This window comes from Dendrobates tinctorius, unplaced genomic scaffold (assembly GCF_039654945.1).
Source record: "Dendrobates tinctorius isolate UK_male_01 unplaced genomic scaffold, ASM3965494v1 ptg000158l, whole genome shotgun sequence".
Classification (NCBI taxonomy): domain Eukaryota; kingdom Metazoa; phylum Chordata; class Amphibia; order Anura; family Dendrobatidae; genus Dendrobates; species Dendrobates tinctorius.
In genome coordinates, this window is record NW_027361825.1 from 29610630 (window position 1) to 29632981 (window position 22352).

The 22352-nt window shown below is 47.8% G+C and overlaps 1 protein-coding gene across 1 annotated transcript in view; it reads left to right on the forward strand.

The window, feature by feature from the left end:
* Positions 1 to 8066: 8066 nt before the first annotated feature.
* LOC141052035 (cytochrome P450 2G1-like) overlaps positions 8067 to 22352 on the forward strand; it is a 63613-nt gene continuing 49327 nt past the window's right edge. The window contains 1 exon segment of the mRNA XM_073549214.1: positions 8067 to 8176. The gene's annotated coding sequence lies outside the window, so the exon portion shown is untranslated.

Consider the following 22352-nt stretch of genomic DNA (forward strand, 5'->3'; position numbering starts at 1 on the left):
GTAATGAGGCCCATATATTTCTCCATACAGAATCATTGGTCCCATATAATGTTTGAAACAGTATATGGTGAGCTCCACATAATGCTACAGTATATGTTGGTCCCCATGGATGAAGCTCCACTGTGTTATGGGCCCAAATAATACTCCATATATAATGGGCCCCATTTCTAATGCTCCAGTGCATAATGGGCCTGGTAAATGCTGCTCCAGTGTCTGATGTCCACCTTTGGAATGCTCCAGTGTATGGTGGGCCTCATATATCATTCTCCAGAGTATAGTGCTCCCAAAAAATAGCTGTCCCAACATTGAAAACAATTAAATAAGTATCCTCGCTAGGGAATTCCTGTACTAGTCTGGACTCCTCGTTGTCCCCATCTTCCATCTCACTGCACTTGGACTGTTTAGGCAGTGGATGTACAGACGTGATGTCATCGCGCTCTCTGACCAGAATGTCACTGTCAGGAAACGCGGAAGACGTCACGGCGGTGGAGCAGGGAGAGGTAAGTATTTCAACTTTGCAAGTGCTGTGATCCTGAGCAAGCAGGGGGGGCCCACTCGCTGGCGACGGCACTGGCACAGGGCCCCTCATAGTATGCAGGCGTGTCTGACGGCGGGTATGCACCCCCACCGTCAGAGACACTTGATTCTACTATGAGGGACCTTGTGCCAGTGCCGTTGCCAAACAGTGTTCTCACCCACCTGTCCAGGGCAAAAGCACTCGCACGGGTGCGTGCGCCAGGTGGTGACCCCGGCCCTGTGGGGGGAGGCAGCCCAGATAGGGTGGTGGAAAAATTGGCATATGTTGATGCTGGATATTCAGCAGCTGCAAATGGAGTAATTGGAGAAGTCCGCAGAAGAAGAGGACAAAAGCAAGCCATTTTTCTGGCAACCTACGTGTCAGCAGGGGAGGGTGGGACAAAATCCTTTGAAACCCATGCATGGTTCATTTTAATGAAGGTTAGATCATCAACATTTTGGGTCGACAGATGGGTCCTTTTTTCTGTCAGGATTGATCCAGCAGCACTGAAGACTCATTCAGATAACACACTAGCAGCCGGTGCAAGCGAGCTCCTGTAAGGCCTATTGTGCCAATTCAGGCCAGGTGTCAAGTTTACTGGACCAATAGTCAAAGGTGAATGACCGGTGAGGGAGAACATCGATATGGGAGGAGAAGTAGTTTGTTACCATAGTTGACAACTGCTGTCTCCTGTCACTTTCGATCGATGCAGTATTACCAGTCGTGTGAGCGGTACTTGAAAAACAATCCACAACATGGTCATGAAACCCCTGTGTCCAACGCCACTTCGGCTGTGTGCACCACAAACACCTCTTCCATGTTGCCCCCTACGGCTTGTTGGAAAAACATCACTGCCGCTGTGTGCTGGGAATGCCTCAAACAAACTGTTTATCTGCTCCCAACCACCGAGAGCTGTGACTCCCATCCCTTCCTGCATCTCCCCTGGCTCACTTTCCACATTTGATCCCATCACAGAAGAAGTCTCCAGACTCCTCTCTTCTTCTCCTCCGACTACATGCACTAACGACCCCATGCCCTCACATCTGCTCCAGTCTCTCTCTACAAGGTCACAACCCACCTAACTACAATCTTTAATCTCTCCCTCTCCTCGGGAATTTTCCCATCCTCCTTCAAACACGCCATTGTTACTCCATTACTAAAGAAACCCGCTCTCGACCCATCTTGCACAAACAACTACAGACCAGTCTCCAATCTCCCCTTCATCTCTAAACTTCTGGAACGCCTAGTTTACTCCCGTCTTACCCGTTACCTCTCCATTCACTCCCTTCCAGACCCTTCACATTCCGGCTTCCGCCCCCTGCATTCGACTGAGACTGCACTCATCAAAGTGACCAATGACCTTCTGACAGCAAAACGTAATGGTGACCACTCTCTGCTCATTCTTCTTGACCTATCTGCAGCTTTCAATACTGTTGACCACCATCTCCTACTCTCTAGGCTCCAGTCACTAGGCATTAAGGACACTGCACTCTCCTGGTTCTCTTCCTATCTCTCTGACCGCTCCTTCAGTATTTTGCTCTGTGACTCCACGTCATCTCCTCTTCCTCTTGCTGTCGGGGTACCTCAGGGCTCAGTCCTTGGCCCCCTTCTTTTCTCTCTCTACACGGCCCCAATTGGACAGACCATCAGCAGATTTGGCTTTCAGTACCATCTTTATGCTGATGACACACAACTATACACGTCTTCCCCCGACATTACCCCCGCTGTACTACAGAACGCCAGTGACTGTCTGTCCGCAGTCTCCAATATCATGTCCACTCTCTATCTGAAACTCAACCTCTCTAAAACTGAACTTCTTCTGCTCTCGCCGTCTACTAACCTCCCTAAATCTGACATTTCCCTCTCCGTGGGTGGTACCACAATAACACCCCGGCAGCAGGCGCGCTGTCTGGGTGTTATGTTTGACACCAATCTCTCCTTCACATCCCATATACAATCTCTTGCCCGCTCTTGCCGCTTACACCTAAAGAACATCTCTAGAATCTGCCTTTTTCTCACTATGGAAACAACAAAAACCCTCACTGTTGCATTGATTCACTCCCGCCTGGATTACTGCAACGCTCAATTAATTGGCTTCCCCGTCACTCGACTATCCCCTCTCCAGTCCATACTGGACGCGTCCGCTCTTCGCCAGTCCTTACATTGGCTGCCCATACATTATAGGATCCAATTCAAAGTACTTGTTCCCACCCACAAAGCTCTCCACAGTGCGTCACCCCCTTACATCTCTTCCCTCATTTCTGTCTATCGGCCTAGCCGATCGCTGCGCTCTGCAAACGACTTTCGACTAACCTCTGCACTAATCCGTACCTCCCACTCCCGACTCCAAGACTTCTCCCATGCTGCTCCTATCCTCTGGAATGCTCCACCCCAAGAAATCAGGACTATCCACGATTTGCATAGTTTTAGGTGCTCCCTCAAAACACACTTGTTCAGAGCGGCCTATCACGTTCACTAATCAAAGTCATTCTCTGTGTAAGTGTGCCTGTGTAGCCCATTCACTATCTCCATCCATCCTTCACTCCCTCAAGATGGCTGGACCTTCATTGTAAATACACAATTGTAAATACACACCTGTACTTTGTATCTCCCTCACCTCATTGTAAGCTCTCACGAGCAGGGTCATCTTATTTTGCTTTAATTATTGTATTCTTAACGTTGTTACTTATGACTTGTGTTTTGAAACTGTTAAACTGTAAAGCGCTGCGGAATATGTTGGCGCTATATAAATAAAGATTATTATTATTATTATTATTATTATTATTATTATTATTTACCAGAGTTGCTTGTTTGTTAGCCAATATTAGCTCTAGGTTCTCCTATGGCATGATGTTTTGGAATTTTCATTTATAGCGTGGATCCAGAATGCTGGCCAACCAGTAGTGGTCATTGTTCATCATTTTGGCAATGTTCCAGGTGTCAATGATGCACTGCGAGTGCTGGGTGGAGGAGCACTTTCTGGCAAATCCACATCCTTCCAGTCACCCACAAACCCTGTACCTGACCTTGCCATGCCAACATTTTTTCTTACCCCCTGAGAAGCATCCTCCTCCCCAAAATAATCATCCCCATCATCCTCCTCCTCTTCCTCTTCTTCCTCCACCTCGTCCACGAGACTTCCCTGACCAGACAATGGCTGACTGTCATCAAGGCTTCCCTCCTCCTCTTCCTCCACGGCTGCAGATGCCTGCTCCTTAATGTGCGTCAAAGTTTGCATGAGCAGACGCATAAGTGGCATGCTCATGCTTATGATGGCGTTGTCTGCCCTTACCAGCCGTGTGCATTCCTCAAAACACTGAAGGACTTTACAAAGGTCTTTTAGCTTCGACCACTGCACACCAGACAACTCCATGTCTGCCTGCCAACTGCCTGCCCGTGTATCCTCCCACAAATGAATTACAGCCTGCCTCTGTTTGCACAGCCTCTGAACCATGTGCAGGGTGGAGATCCACCTTGTTGCAACGTCGATAATTAGGCGGTGCTTGGGAAGGTGGAGCAATCGCTGCAGCTTCTGCATACGACTGGAGTGTATGGGCGACCGGCGGATGTGTGAGCACAGTCTTCGCACCTATGGAGCAGGGGTGTTAACTCAGGAAAATGATTGAGGAAGCACTGCACCACCAGTTTCCAGGTGTGAGCCAGGCAAGGTATGTGTCAGAGTTTTGAAAGGGCTATGGCTGCCACAAAATTCCGGCCGTTATCACTAACTACCTTGCATGCCTCAAGATGTAGACTGCCCAGCCTTGACTCAGTTTGTCGCTGCAAGTAGTCGGCCAGTACCTCCACGGTGTGTATGTTGTCTCCCAAACACATCATCTTCAACACAGCCTGCTGACGCTTACCACTAGCCGTTCGATAGTGGGACACCTTGTGTGCAACACTAGCAGCTGCGGATGGAGTGCTCATGCGACTGCGCTCTGTGGACGGCACTGTCCCACCGCCGCTGTCCCCTGTGGACCCTGCATCCAGCACATAAACCCAGTGCGCAGTGATGGACACATAACGGCCCTGGCCATGCCTACTGGACCATGCATCTGTTGTGAGGTGCTCCTATCCACTCACTGATTGCTTGAGTGCACGGACAATGCCTTCTTTCACATGCGCGTGGAGGGCTGGGATGGCTTTTCACGAAAAGAAGTCCCAACTGGGTAGGTCATAGCGAGGTACTGCGTAGGCCATGAGCTAATGGAAAGCTTTGCTTTCAACCAACCGGTAGGGCATCATCTCTAATGAGATTAGTTTGGCAATGTGGGCGTTCAAAGCCAGTGTACGCAGATGAGAGGATGAGTACTTTCTTGTCCTACTCAGAGTCTCTGGTAGGGTGAGCTGGACTTGAGAGCTGCATATGGTGGAACTAGCGGTGGACAGGGCGGACTGAGAGAGGGTTGGTGATGTTGCTGGTGGTGTTGCTGATGGCCTAGATTCAGTCTTTCATAGCAATAACATTGTGATTCCATGACTGCTTTGCCCTTGCGACGACACCTCGACATTTGCTGCTGGTGGTGTGCTAACCGGTGGGCTTACAGTGGGGGAAGCGATGTAGCGTTGCTGACAGCCTTCATTTGGAGCAGGTGCACATGTGGTACGTGAGATTTGGTAGTCCGTCCACGCTTGCAAGTGCATGGTGGTTAAATGTGTAAGCATGCAACTGGTATTCAAATTACTCAGATTTTTCCCTCGGCTAAAGGTCTTTGCACACTTCTTACAGATAACTTTTGCCTGATCATTAGGATTTTGTTCAAAAAAGTGCGACACTGCACTCTTCCTACTATGGAAGACATTTTGAGACCTTGCATGCTGTGCTAATTTGACCGTCTGGCCAAGTTGTCCTGCAACTCTTTTGGTTTTTGTAACACGTTTTTGGACTGCTACAGTCCTGCCAGATAACAGCTGTTGCGATGTCGTTGCCTGCTGCAGATCCTCCTCCTCTTCTGAGCTATTGGCAGCGGCACCCTTTTCCCCCAATGGATGCCAATCTGGGTCAATAACTGGGTCATCCATCACCTCCTCTTCAATTTCATGTGCACCTTCTTCTGTGTCACCGTGTTAGGTGGTATAGTATGCGGGAAGGGGCACCTGAGCTTCATCATGGTCTGATTCTGCCTCAGTACACTGCTAGGACAATGTAGTGCTCTGAGTGAATGTACCAGCAAAAAATCTAGCAGTGGCTGAGCATCAGTGCACTCCATGTCAGATTCATCTTGGACTGGGGAATTCACGATTTGACTTGCTAACCCAGGCATGGTATGTGAAAAGAGCTCCATGGAGTAATCGGTAGTGTGGCCTGCCACATTCTTCACTTTTGGCAGGGGTGAAGGATACAAGGAAAGATGTTGTTCCTGACCAGGAGCCTCCAATGACGATTCAGTGCTTTTATTTTTTGAAACTTCAGAAGAGGTGGCGAGAGAGCTGGAGACTGTGTCAGCAATGTGAGCCAAAACTTGTTCCTGAAGCTCCGGCTTTAAAAGCGGTTTACCTACTCCCAGAAAAGAGAGCCTTCGAGGACTTGTGGAGCCAGACGATGACGCAGGCTCAACACCTCCTGCCTTAGGTGCTGCTGTGCTTTTGCCACTACCAACAGATGCAACACCACCACCAACATCAGGACCAGCTGGCAACCCCCGCCCACTTCCATGGCGTCTTCCACCATACTTGCTCATTTTTGTGAAAATGTACCCAAAATACCACCAGCTATATGGTACTGTAAAACAAGGTAGAAGGTGTATCTACTATTGGTGAGAATTTGAATCTCACTAGAGATTTGAGGGCGCGAACTACATTGTCTCAGGCCCAGTAGAGATTACACCTCAATGTAATAGACTGAAATTGGATGGTGTATGACAAGGTGGAGGGTGTCTATAGGATTGGTGAGATTTTGAATCTCATTATAGATTTAAGGACACAGAACTATTGTCTCTGGCCCAGGAGAGATTACACCTCAATGTAACAGACTGAAATTGGATGGTGTATGACAAGGTGGAGGGTGTCTATAGGATTGGTGAGAATTTGAATCTCACTATAGATTTGAGGACACAGAACTATTGTCTCAGGACCAGGAGAGATTACACCTCAATGTAACAGACAGAAATTGGATGGTGTATGACAAGGTGGAGGGTGTCTATAGGATTGGTGAGAATTTGGATCTCACTATAGATTTGAGGACGCAGAACTATTATCTCAGGACCAGGAGAGATTACACCTCAATGTTACAGGCTGAAATTGGATGGTGTATGACAAGGTGGAGGGTGTCTATAGGATTGGTGAGATTTTGGATCTCACTAGAGATTTGAGGACGCTGACAATGATGCTCTCAGTCCAAGTATGGATGCAGACAGCCTAATAAGCAGGACTGCTGCACAGTGCACACACAAAAGGGTGGGAAAATGAACGCTTGGTAACTGTGCAGAAAAGAGGAAGAAAAGTATTTTTGCTTTTAAAAAAGCAGTTTGCACAGCAGTGTGCAAACAGCAATGCAGCTATCAGGGAGCCTTATAAGGCAGCCTAATAACCAACAGAGCTGATGCACAAAAATATAGCCTCCCCTGTCAGTGCTCACAAAGTGTTGTGTTGTAAGTGGAAATCGCTAACAGCAGAAGCAGTTTTTTGGTTCTTCTTCCCTGCCTAACGCTCTCCCTACAGAATCAGCAGTAGCAGCAGCTCTCCCTATGCTAAGATCGGCATAAGTAAGATGGCGGTCGGCGGTCACGCCCTTTTATAGCCCCTGTGACGCCACACAAAGCCAGCCAATCACTTGCATGCCCTTCTCAAAGATAGTGGTGACCGATGCCTATGTCATCGCGTTGCCCACAGTGTGCGTCCTCCATCATTGGCTGAAAAAGGGCGCTGGAAGCATCTTTTGAAACGCGACTTTGGCGCTCTGGTCGCCGACCTCGTGGCCGACCTCACGCTATGGTTGGGTTTCGTTTCATGAAACCCGACTTCAGCGAAAGTCGGCGACTTTTGAATATGACCGACCCGTTTCGCTCAACTCTAGTAGCATGTAAAAATAGATAATCAAATCTATTGTGCAAAAGTAGTAAAAAATCTAAAATTAATACATTTAAATACATTCTAACCCAGAGAATGAACATAATGGTGTCACTGAAAAATGCAAATCGTGGAAAAATACTCCTGATTAAAGTTGAACAAATTTCCTGATACATTATTTGGGTAAATTCTTTAGGGATTTCTTCAGAAAAAAAAAATTGAACCATTGGAATGTGCTAATGAGAAAACTAAGGAGAAAAACAAACAGGGTTAAATATATTCTGTTGCCTCCTTCCTCCATGGATCCATGAAGTTTTTATTTATAATGGCAACTCCTCGCTTTATCCCCATCCCCTACATGCCTAATGCCGGACCAGCTGGGCAACTTATTTGCTTATCTTGCTCCTATGGAGTCCCTTTACTTAATTATTGTGTGTGTTCGGAATATCCCTGCAGTTGTTAGATGTAATTGCCTGTGACGCAGCATTTTTTGCCTTTTAATGGAAGAAATCCAAAGCTCATTGAGAGGTTTGTCACTAGGGTAAAGGTCTGAATGCGTACGGGTGGGGAGTTGAACAAAACAATATCACATGCAGACTGTCCTGGAATTCTGCACACCTCCTAGATACACTCAATGATCACACATCTAAGGTAAGCAGAGAACCAGTGCTATGGTGGGAAAGCACAGAGAAACTTTTGGTTAAGTACCTTGCCTAAAGAAAATTAGGGAATTACTTAGTTTTCTGTTTTTTTGTTTTTTTTTTATACCTTTATTGCCTGATGTGGACATTTCGTCCCATATGTATTAGCAAAAACAGGAGAATTCCTGAATTGGGGCGAAAGTCAATTTGCCAGAGCAGAGATATTTTTTTGTAAGGCCACTTTCACATAATCAGTATTTGGTCAGTATTTTACATCAGTATCTGTATGCCAAAACCAGGAGAGGAACAATCAGAGGAAAAGTATTGTAGAAACACGTCCCCACTTCTGTATTTATCACCCACTCCTGGTTTTGGCATACAAATACTGATGTGAAATACTGACCAAATACTGATAGTGTGACCGTAGCCTAAGGGTCAAACTCACTCTCGAGATCCTCTCTCCCTCCAAAGGACCACTTTTTTGCTTTTTTTGGTGGTCACCTTTCATCCTTGCTAGCAAAAGTGTAGCTCTACTGTACCTTTATCAGACTCTTGTATTTGATGTGTGCGAGCCCTTTATCGTTTGCATAATGTAATATATTTAACTACATATTGGTGTCTTGGAGGGGAGTTTATCACTCATGTTTACCAAAAATGTTCCAATTTTGTTGCACATTATATGTGCACAATAATTTGCAACAGCAAAGTTTAGCATCAGTGGCAGGTTCATAAGTGGTGAGGAAAGTTTACAGTAAGTGTGCTAGAAGTTGGCAGAAGCTATAGTGCAGATCTAAGCCCGCCAATTTTGGCGCTACTTTTCAATTAGAACGTTGGTGCTACTTTCCAAATATAACCTTGATATGTTGTTTTTATGGTTAGATGGGCGAATTGAATAACCCATGTTGCCTTTGCATCATCAGATATAAAGATTATAGTTTATTGCAGTAAAAGGAAATTGGTAATAACTAGAGTTGAGCGACTTTTGGTTTTTTAGGGTCGCGTTTCGTTTCGTGAAACCCGACTTTTCCAAAAGTCGGGTCGAGCAAGATCGTCCGATTATAGGGAAAAGTCGGGGTCGTCCCGAAACACGAAACCCAATGTAAGTCAATGGGGAATAAAAGTCGGCAGTGAGAGGAGGACAGGAAACACACCTACAGTGCCCATTTGAATGCCAAAAGCATCAATTCTTCTTACTTAAGCTTGTCAACCTTAATTAACTTCATAATACAAGTTACGCACTGAAAAATGGGGGTTATTTGGCTAAAGTTGTGGGGGGGGGGAGGGCTGGCTGCAGGTTTTCATGTGCCCTGGGCGAAAGAGCGCCCCTTTAACACATACCACAACTCATCATGCTCCGATACGGCAGATAAATAGCGGTATAGTACAATGAAAAATACCTCACTTTTTACATCTCATGACGAGGCCCATCTATTTCTCCATACAGAATCATTGGTCCCATATAATGTTTGAAACAGTATATGATGAGCTCCACATAATGCTACAGTATATGTTGGTCCCCATGGATGAAGCTCCACTGTCTTATGGGCCCAAATAATGCTCCAAACATAATGGGCCCCATTTCTAATGCTCTAGTGTATAATGGGCCCTGTAAATGCTGCTCCAGTGTCTGATGTCCACCTTTGGAATGTTCCAGTGTATGGTGGGCCCCATCTATCATTCTCCAGAGTATAGTGCTCCCCAAAAATTGCTGTCCCAACATTGAAAACAATCAAATAAGTCTCCTCGCTAGGGAATCCCTGTACTTGTCTGGACAGGTGCTGTAGCTTGCTTAACAGCTCGCCAGCCGTTCTCACGCCCAGTATGGATTGCACGTGATTGCACAAAGGTTAGAAAGGGTACCGTATCCCTGGATAACATGTATGGATAGCGTACACATTCAAAATATATGTCTCAGGAGGCAGGCTCAGACGGTGTCAGGCCCAGTATGGATTGCACGTGATTGCACAAAGGTTAGAAAGGGTACCGTATCCCTGGATAACATGTATGGATAGCGTACACATTCAAAATATATGTCTCAGGAGGCAGGCTCAGACGGTGTTAGGCCCAGTATGGATTGCACGTGATTGCACAAAGGTTAGAAAGGGTACCGTATCCCTGGATAACATGTATGGATAGCATACACATTCAAAATATATGTCTCAGGAGGCAGGCTCAGACGGTGTTAGGCCCAGTATGGATTGCACGTGATTGCACAAAGGTTAGAAAGGGTACCGTATCCCCGGATAACATGTATGGATAGCGTACACATTCAAAATATATGTCTCAGGAGGCAGGCTCAGACGGTGTTAGGCCCAGTATGGATTGAACGTGATTGCACAAAGGTTAGAAAGGGTACCGTATCCCTGGATAACATGTATGGATAGCGTACACATTCAAAATATATGTCTCAGGAGGCAGGCTCAGATGGTGTCAGGCACAGTATGGATTGCACGTGATTGCACAAAGGTTAGAAAGGGTACCGTATCCCTGGATGACATGTATGGATAGCGTACACATTCAAAATATATGTCTCAGGAGGCAGGCTCAGACGGTGTCAGGCACAGTATGGATTGCACGTGATTGCACAAAGGTTAGAAAGGGTACCGTATCCCTGGATAACATGTATGGATAGCGTACACATTCAAAATATATGTCTCAGGAGGCAGGCTCAGACGGTGTCAGGCACAGTATGGATTTGACGGCCCAGATTACACAGCGGAGGAGCAGGGAGAGGTAAAGATTGCAAATGCTGGGGCCCTGCCCAAGCAAGGGGGGCCCACTCGTGGGCGTCGGTACTGGCACTGGGCCCCCCATAGTACAGCGGTGTGTCTGACGGCGGGTGTGCACCACCGCCGTCAGAGACACTTGATTGCACTATGATGGACCCTGTGCCAGTGCCCGCGCCCAAGAGTCGGCCTACCCACCTGTCCAGGGCAACGGCACTCGCACGGTGTCGTGCGGTAGGTGGTGACCCCGGCCATGGGGGGGGAGGCAGCACAGTTAGGGAGTTTTAGAAAGTGGCATATGTTGATGTTGGACATTCAGCTGATGCAAAAGGCGAAATAGGTGAAGTACCAGGAAGAGGTGGACCAAAGCAAGCCATTTTTCTGTCACCCTATGTGTCATCAGGGGAAGGTGGGACAAAATCCTTGGAAACCCATGCGTGGTTCATTTTAATGAAGGTTAGATCATCCACATTTTGGGTTGACAGACGGGTCCTTTTTTCTGTCAGGATTGATCCAGCTGCACTGAAGACTCTTTCCGATAGCACACTTGCAGCTGGGCAAGCGAGCTCCTGTAAGGCATATTGGGCCAATTCAGGCCAGGTGTCCAGTTTAGCAGCCCAATAGTCAAAGGGGAATGACCTGTGTGGGAGAACATCGATATGGGAGGAAAAGTAGTTTGTAACCATAGTTGACAACTGCTGTCTCCTGTCACTTTCCATCGATGCAGTATTACCAGTTGTGTGAGCGGTATTTGAAAAATCAGTCCACAACATTGTCATGAAACCCCTGTCTCCAACGCCACTTCTGCTGTGTGCACCACGAACACCTCTGCCAAGCTGCCCTCGGCCCGTACGGCTCGTGTGAGAACCATCACCGCTGCTGTGTGCTGGGAATGCCTCAAGCAACCGATTTACCAGAGTTGCTTGTTTATTAGCCAATATTAGGTCAAGGTTCTCCTGTGGCATGATGTTTTGTAATTTGCCTTTATAGCGTGGATCCAGGATGCTGGCCAACCAGTAGTCGTCATCGTTCATCATTTTGGCAATGCGGGGGTCCCTTTTTAGGATCCGCAAGGCATAATCTGACATGTGGGCCAATGTTCCCGGTGTCAATGATGCACTGCGAGTGCTGGGTGGAGGAGCTCTTTCTGGCAAATCCACATCCCTCCAGTCACGCACAAACCCTGTACCAGACCTTGCCACGCCAACATTTTCACTTGCCCCACGAGATGCATCCTCCTCCCCTAAGTAATCATCCCCATCATCCTCCTCCTCCTACTCTTCTTCCTCCACCTCGTCCAGGAGAGGTCCCTGAGCAGACAATGGCTGAATGTCATCAAGGATTCCCTCCTCCTCTTCCTCCTCATCAACATTGGCTGCAGACGCCTGCTCCTTAAGGTGCGTCAAAGTTTGCATGAGCAGACGCATAAGTGGGATGCTCATGCTTAGGATGGCGTCGTCTGCGCTTACCAGCCGTGTGCATTCCTCAAAACACTGAAGGACTTTACAAAGGTCTTTCAGCTTCGACCACTGCACGCCTGTCAACTCCATGTCTGCTCTAAAAGTGCCTGGCCGTGTATCCTCCCACAAATGCATTATGGCCTGCCTCTGCTCGCACAGCCGCTCCACCATGTGCAGGGTGGAGTTCCACCTTGTTGCAATGTCGATAATGAGGCGGTGGTTGGGAAGGTGGAGCAATCGCTGCAGCTTCTGCATACGAACGGAGTGTACAGGCGACCGGCGGATGTGCGCGCACAGTCTTCGCACCTTCTGGAGCAGGGCTGTTAACTCCGGATAATTTTTGAGGAAGCACTGCACCACCAGGTTCAAGGTGTGAGCCAAGCAAGGTATGTGGCTGAGTTTTGAAAGGGCTATGGCTGCCACAAAATTACGGCCGTTATCACTAACTACCTTGCCTGCCTCAAGATGTACACTGCCCAGCCATGACTCAGTTTGTCGCTTCAAGTACTCGGCCAGCACCTCGGCGGTGTGTCTGTCGCCCAAACACATCATCTGCAACACAGCCTGCTGACGCTTTCCACTAGCTGCTCGATAGGGGGACACATCGTGTGCAACAGTGGCAGCTGCAGATGGAGTGCTCGTACGACTGCGCTCTGTGGACGAGCTTTCGCTTCTGGAGGAGGAGGAGGAGGGTCGAACGCCTACAGCCAACTGTTTCCTATACCATGGGCTAGGCAGCACTGTCCCACCACCGCTGTCCCCTGTGGACCCTGCATCCACCACATTAACCCAGTGCGCAGTGATGGACACGTAACGGCCCTGGCCATGCCGACTGGACCATGCATCAGTTGTGAGGTGCACCTTTCCGCTCACTGACTGCTTGAGTGCATGGACAATGCGGTCTTTCACATGATGGTGGAGGGCTGGGATGGCTTTGCGAGAGAAGAAGTGGTGACTGGGTAGGTCATAGCGTGGTACTGCATAGGCCATGAGTTCGCGGAAAGCTGTGCTTTCCACCAACCGAAAGGGCATCATCTCAAACGAGATTAGTTTGGCAATGTGGGCGTTCAAACCCAGTGTACGCGGATGAGAGACTGAGTACTTTCTTGACCTACTCATAGTGTCTGGGAGGGTGAGCTGGACTTGAGAGCTGCATATGGTGGAAGTAGCGGTGGACAGGGCGGACTGAGAGAGGGTTGATGATGGTGATGGAGTTGGTGTTCTTTCTGATGGCCTAGAATCAGTCTTTCGTTGATATAACAGTGGGATTCCCTGACTGCTGTGGTCTTGCAACGACACCTCAACATTTGCTGCTGTGCTAACCGGTGGGCTTACAGTGGGGGAAACAATGTAGCGTTGCTGACTACCTTCGTTGTGATCAGTTGCACATGTGGCACTTGAGGTTTGGTGTTGTGTCCACGCTTGCAAGTGCATGCTGGTTAAATGTCTAAGCATGCAACTGGTATTCAAATTTTTCAGATTTTTCCCTCGGCTAAAGGTCTTTGCGCACTTCTTAGAGATAACCTTGGCCTGATCATGAGGATTTTGTTCAAAAAAGTGCCACACTGCACTCTTCCTACTTTGGCAGACATTTTGCGGCCTAGCACGCTGTGATCTTTTGACCCTCTGGACAAGCTGTCCAGCAACTCTTTTGATGTTTGGAACCTGTCTTTGGAGTGCTCCGGGCCTGCCAGATAACAGCTGTTGCGATGTCGATGTCTGCGGTGGATGCTCCTCATCTGAGCTATTGGAAGCAGCACCCTCTTCCCCCAATGGATGCCAATCTGGGTCAACAACTGGGTCATCCATCACCTCCTCTTCTATGTCATGTGCACCTTTCTCTGTGTCACCGTGTATGGTGGTATAGTGTGCAGGAATGGGCACCTGAGTCTCATCTGGGTCAAAATCTGGCTCTGTACACTGCGAGGACAATGTAGTGCTCTGAGTGAATGTACCAGCAGAATCATCCATCAGCGGCTGTGCATCAGTGCACTCCATGTCAGATTCATCTTGGCCTGGGTAATTCACCATTTCACTTGATAATCCAGGCATGGTATGTGAAAACAGCTCCATGGAGTAATCAGTAGTATGGCCTGCGTCATCCTTCAATCTTGGTTGGGGTGAAGGACACAAGGAAAGGTGTGGTTCATGAACATGAGCCTCCAATGACGACTCAGTGCTTTTACTTTTTACAACTGAAGAAGAGGAGGCGATAGAGCTGGAGGCTGAGTCAGCAATGTAAGACAAAACTTTTTCCTGATGCTCTGCCTTTAAAAGCGGTTTGCCAACTCCTAGAAAACTAAGCGTTCGAGGCCTTATGTAGCCAGACGATGACGCAGGGTCAGCACCTCCTGCATTCGGTCCTATTTTGCTCTTGCCACTACCATCAGATCCACCACCAACACCATCATTACCAGCTGCCAACCCCCGCCCAATTCCACGGCCTCTTCCACCAGCCTTCCTCATTTTTGGTAGAAATGTAGACAAAATCCAACAAACTATATAGTAATGTAAAACAAGGTACAAGGTGTCTATAGGACAGGGGAGATTTAGAATTTCTGCACACACTTGTGGACAGTGGACACTTGTGGATTGTGTGAGGCCCACTGATATCTGAGCGCTATGTGACAGGCTCGATGGCACAGCTGCCTGTGACCAAAGTGACGAGAGGATAATGGAGATTTTGAATCTCTGCGCACACTTTTGGACACTGGACACTTGTGGATTGTGTGAGGCCCACTGATATCTGAGCGCTATGTGACAGGCTCGATGGCACAGCTGCCTGTGACCAAAGTGACGAGAGGATAATGGAGATTTTGAATCTCTGCGCACACTTTTGGACACTGGACACTTGTGGATTGTGTGAGGCCCACTGATATCTGAGCGCTATGTGACACGCTCGATGGCACAGCTGCCTGTGACCAAAGTGACGAGAGGATAATGGAGATTTTGAATCTCTGCGCACACTTTTGGACACTGGACACTTGTGGATTGTGTGAGGCCCACTGATATCTGAGCGCTATGTGACACGCTCGATGGCACAGCTGCCTGTGACCAAAGTGACGAGAGGATAATGGAGATTTTGAATCTCTGCGCACACTTTTGGACACTGGACACTTGTGGATTGTGTGAGGCCCACTGATATCTGAGCGCTATGTGACAGGCTCAATGGCACAGCTGCCTGTGACCAAAGTGACGAGAGGATAATGGAGATTTTGAATCTCTGCGCACACTTTTGGACACTGGACACTTGTGGATTGTGTGAGGCCCACTGATATCTGAGCGCTATGTGACACGCTCGATGGCACAGCTGCCTGTGACCAAAGTGACGAGAGGATAATGGAGATTTTGAATCTCTGCGCACACTTTTGGACACTGGACACTTGTGGATTGTGTGAGGCCCACTGATATCTGAGCGCTATGTGACACGCTCGATGGCACAGCTGCCTGTGACCAAAGTGACGAGAGGATAATGGAGATTTTGAATCTCTGCGCACACTTTTGGACACTGGACACTTGTGGATTGTGTGAGGCCCACTGATATCTGAGCGCTATGTGACAGGCTCGATGGCACAGCTGCCTGTGACCAAAGTGACGAGAGGATAATGGAGATTTTGAATCTCTGCGCACACTTTTGGACACTGGACACTTGTGGAATGTGTGAGGCCCACTGATATCTGAGCGCTATGTGACACGCTCGATGGCACAGCTGCCTGTGACCAAAGTGACGAGAGGATAATGGAGATTTTGAATCTCTGCGCACACTTTTGGACACTGGACACTTGTGGATTGTGTGAGGCCCACTGATATCTGAGCGCTATGTGACAGGCTCGATGGCACAGCTGCCTGTGACCAAAGTGACGAGAGGATAATGGAGATTTTGAATCTCTGCGCACACTTTTGGACACTGGACACTTGTGTATTGTGTGAGGCCCACTGATATCTGAGCGCTATGTGACAGGCTCGATGGCACAGCTGCCTGTGACCAAAGTGACGAGAGGATAATGGAGATTTTGAATCTCTGCGCACACTTTTGGACACTGGACACTTGTGGATTGTGTGAGGCCCACTGATATCTGAGCGCTATGTGACAGGCTCGATGGCACAGCTGCCTGTGACCAAAGTGACGAGAGGATAATGGAGATTTTGAATCTCTGCGCACACTTTTGGACACTGGACACTTGTGGATTGTGTGAGGCCCACTGATATCTGAGCGCTATGTGACACGCTCGATGGCACAGCTGCCTGTGACCAAAGTGACGAGAGGATAATGGAGATTTTGAATCTCTGCGCACACTTTTGGACACTGGACACTTGTGGATTGTGTGCGGCCCACTGATATCTGAGCGCTATGTGACAGGCTCGATGGCACAGCTGCCTGTGACCAAAGTGACGAGAGGATAATGGAGATTTTGAATCTCTGCGCACACTTTTGGACACTGGACACTTGTGGATTGTGTGAGGCCCACTGATATCTGAGCGCTATGTGACAGGCTCGATGGCACAGCTGCCTGTGACCAAAGTGACGAGAGGATAATGGAGATTTTGAATCTCTGCGCACACTTTTGGACACTGGACACTTGTGGATTGTGTGAGGCCCACTGATATCTGAGCGCTATGTGACAGGCTCGATGGCACAGCTGCCTGTGACCAAAGTGACGAGAGGATAATGGAGATTTTGAATCTCTGCGCACACTTTTGGACACTGGACACTTGTGGATTGTGTGAGGCCCACTGATATCTGAGCGCTATGTGACAGGCTCGATGGCACAGCTGCCTGTGACCAAAGTGACGAGAGGATAATGGAGATTTTGAATCTCTGCGCACACTTTTGGATACTGGACACTTGTGGATTGTGTGAGGCCCACTGATATCTGAGCGCTATGTGACACGCTCGATGGCACAGCTGCCTGTGACCAAAGTGACGAGAGGATAATGGAGATTTTGAATCTCTGCGCACACTTTTGGACACTGGACACTTGTGGATTGTGTGAGGCCCACTGATATCTGAGCGCTATGTGACACGCTCGATGGCACAGCTGCCTGTGACCAAAGTGACGAGAGGATAATGGAGATTTTGAATCTCTGCGCACACTTTTGGACACTGGACACTTGTGGATTGTGTGAGGCCCACTGATATCTGAGCGCTATGTGACAGGCTCGATGGCACAGCTGCCTGTGACCAAAGTGACGAGAGGATAATGGAGATTTTGAATCTCTGCGCACACTTTTGGACACTGGACACTTGTGGAATGTGTGAGGCCCACTGATATCTGAGCGCTATGTGACACGCTCGATGGCACAGCTGCCTGTGACCAAAGTGACGAGAGGATAATGGAGATTTTGAATCTCTGCGCACACTTTTGGACACTGGACACTTGTGGATTGTGTGAGGCCCACTGATATCTGAGCGCTATGTGACAGGCTCGATGGCACAGCTGCCTGTGACCAAAGTGACGAGAGGATAATGGAGATTTTGAATCTCTGCGCACACTTTTGGACACTGGACACTTGTGGATTGTGTGAGGCCCACTGATATCTGAGCGCTATGTGACAGGCTCGATGGCACAGCTGCCTGTGACCAAACTGACGAGAGGATAATGGAGATTTTGAATCTCTGCGCACACTTTTGGACACTGGACACTTGTGGATTGTGTGAGGCCCACTGATATCTGAGCGCTATGTGACAGGCTCGATGGCACAGCTGCCTGTGACCAAAGTGACGAGAGGATAATGGAGATTTTGAATCTCTGCGCACACTTTTGGACACTGGACACTTGTGGATTGTGTGAGGCCCACTGATATCTGAGCGCTATTTGACACGCTCGATGGCACAGCTGCCTGTGACCAAAGTGACGAGAGGATAATGGAGATTTTGAATCTCTGCGCACACTTTTGGACACTGGACACTTGTGGATTGTGTGAGGCCCACTGATATCTGAGCGCTATGTGACAGGCTCGATGGCACAGCTGCCTGTGACCAAAGTGACGAGAGAATAATGGAGATTTTGAATTTCTGCGCACACTTTTGGACACTGGACACTTGTGGATTGTGTGAGGCCCACTGATATCTGAGCGCTATGTGACACGCTCGATGGCACAGCTGCCTGTGACCAAAGTGACGAGAGGATAATGGAGATTTTGAATCTCTGCGCACACTTTTGGACACTGGACACTTGTGGATTGTGTGAGGCCCACTGATATCTGAGCGCTATGTGACACGCTCGATGGCACAGCTGCCTGTGACCAAAGTGACGAGAGGATAATGGAGATTTTGAATCTCTGCGAACACTTTTGGACACTGGACACTTGTGGATTGTGTGAGGCCCACTGATATCTGAGCGCTATGTGACACGCTCGATGGCACAGCTGCCTGTGACCAAAGTGACGAGAGGATAATGGAGATTTTGAATCTCTGCGCACACTTTTGGACACTGGACACTTGTGGAATGTGTGAGGCCCACTGATATCTGAGCGCTATGTGACACGCTCGATGGCACAGCTGCCTGTGACCAAAGTGACGAGAGGATAATGGAGATTTTGAATCTCTGCGCACACTTTTGGACACTGGACACTTGTGGATTGTGTGAGGCCCACTGATATCTGAGCGCTATGTGACAGGCTCGATGGCACAGCTGCCTGTGACCAAAGTGACGAGAGGATAATGGAGATTTTGAATCTCTGCGCACACTTTTGGACACTGGACACTTGTGGATTGTGTGAGGCCCACTGATATCTGAGCGCTATGTGACAGGCTCGATGGCACAGCTGCCTGTGACCAAAGTGACGAGAGGATAATGGAGATTTTGAATCTCTGCGCACACTTTTGGACACTGGACACTTGTGGATTGTGTGAGGCCCACTGATATCTGAGCGCTATGTGACAGGCTCGATGGCACAGCTGCCTGTGACCAAAGTGACGAGAGGATAATGGAGATTTTGAATCTCTGCGCACACTTTTGGACACTGGACACTTGTGGATTGTGTGAGGCCCACTGATATCTGAGCGCTATGTGACACGCTCGATGGCACAGCTGCCTGTGACCAAAGTGACGAGAGGATAATGGAGATTTTGAATCTCTGCGCACACTTTTGGACACTGGACACTTGTGGATTGTGTGAGGCCCACTGATATCTGAGCGCTATGTGACAGGCTCGATGGCACAGCTGCCTGTGACCAAAGTGACGAGAGAATAATGGAGATTTTGAATCTCTGCGCACACTTTTGGACACTGGACACTTGTGGATTGTGTGAGGCCCACTGATATCTGAGCGCTATGTGACACGCTCGATGGCACAGCTGCCTGTGACCAAAGTGACGAGAGGATAATGGAGATTTTGAATCTCTGCGCACACTTTTGGACACTGGACACTTGTGGATTGTGTGAGGCCCACTGATATCTGAGCGCTATGTGACAGGCTCGATGGCACAGCTGCCTGTGACCAAAGTGACGAGAGGATAATGGAGATTTTGAATCTCTGCGCACACTTTTGGACACTGGACACTTGTGGATTGTGTGAGGCCCACTGATATCTGAGCGCTATGTGACAGGCTCGATGGCACAGCTGTGACAAAAGTGACTAGAGGATAAGGGAGATTGGATTGCTTTTAAAAAAGCAGTTTGCGGAGCAGTGGGTAAACAGCAATGCCAGCGTGTCAGGAAGCCTTAAAAGGCAGCCCAACAACCAACACCACTGATACACCACAATATAGCCTCCCCTTGCACTGCACACACAGTGACTTGTGTGTTGTGCAGGCCAAATCGCTAGCAGCAGAAGCAGTTTTTTTGTCTTCTTCCCTGCCTAACGCTCTCCCTACAGAATCAGCAGCAACCTCTCCCTATACTAAGATCGGCAGAAGTAAGATGGCGGTCGGCGTTCACGCCCTTTTATACCCCCTGTGACGCCCACCAAAGCAAGCCAATCACTTGCATGCCCTTCTGAAAGATGGTGGTGACCTGTGCCTAGGTCATCACGTTGCCCACAGTGTCCGTGGATCCTGATTGGCTGAAAAAGAGCGCAAAACAAACTTTTGAAACGCGACCGACCTCATCCTAGGGTCGGGTTTCGTTTCATGAAACCCGACTTTGCCAAAAGTCGGCGACTTTTGAATTTTTTCGACCCGTTTCGCTCAACTCTAGTAATAACTGCTAGATCGATGGAGTGGTCCAATCTCTGAAAGCCCTACCAATTGACAAAATGTATACGGCTTTTCCATTTTTTACTCCAAGGGACGGCTGGAGCTGAGTACCAAAAGGTCTGCTTTTTTCATCAATCTCATAGAGAGTAAATAGTACAAGTGTGACCACCATTATAGTTAAACGGAGGACACAAGACTCCGTTCTGGCAATTGGTTGTGAGCTCAGAAGTCAGATCTCGCCAATCTAGCAGTTATCAACTTTCCAAAATCTCTTAATACCCCTTTACTATCTCTTCAGTAAGTAATGTCCCAAGGCCAAAGCTTCCTCTATGTTACACCAATTGCTTTTGGGGTTTGGTATAGTTTTTTCTTTCATTTTGCCAGGGTGCATAATATGATAGGAAAGACACAAAGATCTCCAACCATTTTGGCTGTAAGCCATAGGAGTTTGAAAAGATTGCAATATATTAACATGCTGGCAAAATTTGATACAGACATTTCTGCAGTTGTCCCATTCCTGTGAACTTGCAGAAATCCATGCACCTGCTGCAGAAATAACCTCGACCAGATGTGTGGGATGGATTTACCGTTCTGCTGCATTCTATTTAAAATCTAAGGTCCCGTTTACAGAAACCTAATACGGCCATTTTACTCTATTTAGACAGGCAGACCAGAATTCTAAGTGTACAGAAAGATTGTTAATTTAATTGTTCTGTGTGCATAGCAAATTATCGGCAGCACATGTCCTGTTTACAAGGGATGTTGTGCTGCTGAGAACAATGATTTTTTTTGCCCGTGTGAACGATCTGATCATCTCACAATCGAGCATTTCGCTCATTCATCTGCCGGCACACAAGCTAATAATTGGCGAACGAGCTTTCATGATTATTGGCGCGACTAAATGAGCCTTAAGAAGTTATGGTTAAACATGTTTGCTTATTGTGAACAGAATATAGGCAGATATCTCAGGCGTGCTTATCTCCTGCTTACTCATACTTAAGGAATTTATGATAAACCTTCAAAAGCCTGTCTTCTCACTCCCAACACTAGTGGACGCTGCTGCTTTCCTCAAACCCTTTTGATTTTAATGGAAACCGCTCAACAAGAGTGGGCGCTGCCAGCAATTACAAGTATCTTATGTAATATCTATGGCCAGTTTATGTTGGCATTATATGACACTGTTTTTGGGGAAATTTTTGCCTATCAGTATCCAATAACCTTCTGCCAATCAAGAATTGGCATAAACTAAAAAAAGGATTTTCTCAACATTATAAATAGTTCTACTTGTTCTCAAGAACATAAAGATTTTTAATAGTATTGTTTAAAACTAATTGCCTAGGTTACCAGCCACTGCTGCAGTTTACCAGTGGTGGCCATTCTTGAAGGTAAGGAAATCAGTGCTTAATAAGTTCTAGAGATCTGTAAGTGCTTCTTCAAAGTCCGAAGTCAAAAGGCAGAAGAGCAAAGCACTCATGCAGATCAATTTTTATAAGGTTGGCCACATTGCTAAAATTCGCAACCAGTTGTGTTTTGAACAATAATAAATATCAATTTTTAGTCAACTCTGCTTCCAAAGCCTCCTACTGCCCATGGACCAATGGTGTAAGTAATGTTTGGTGGTAAGATGTTGGCAGTCACAATATTTCACCCTACTGAATGCCTCTCTAGCTTAAACCTCTTCTGCACATGACATTTTGCATTCTATATCATCACATGCGCTGAGAAATTGTAGCACTTACGTAGAATCGGACACATGGAGGTCTTAAGTGCTATGGACGTGGCAGCTAAGTTTTTACACCGTGGTCTCATCTGTAGCAGAGGGTCTTGATATGGTAAGATCTAGGAAGTCAAATTCACTGC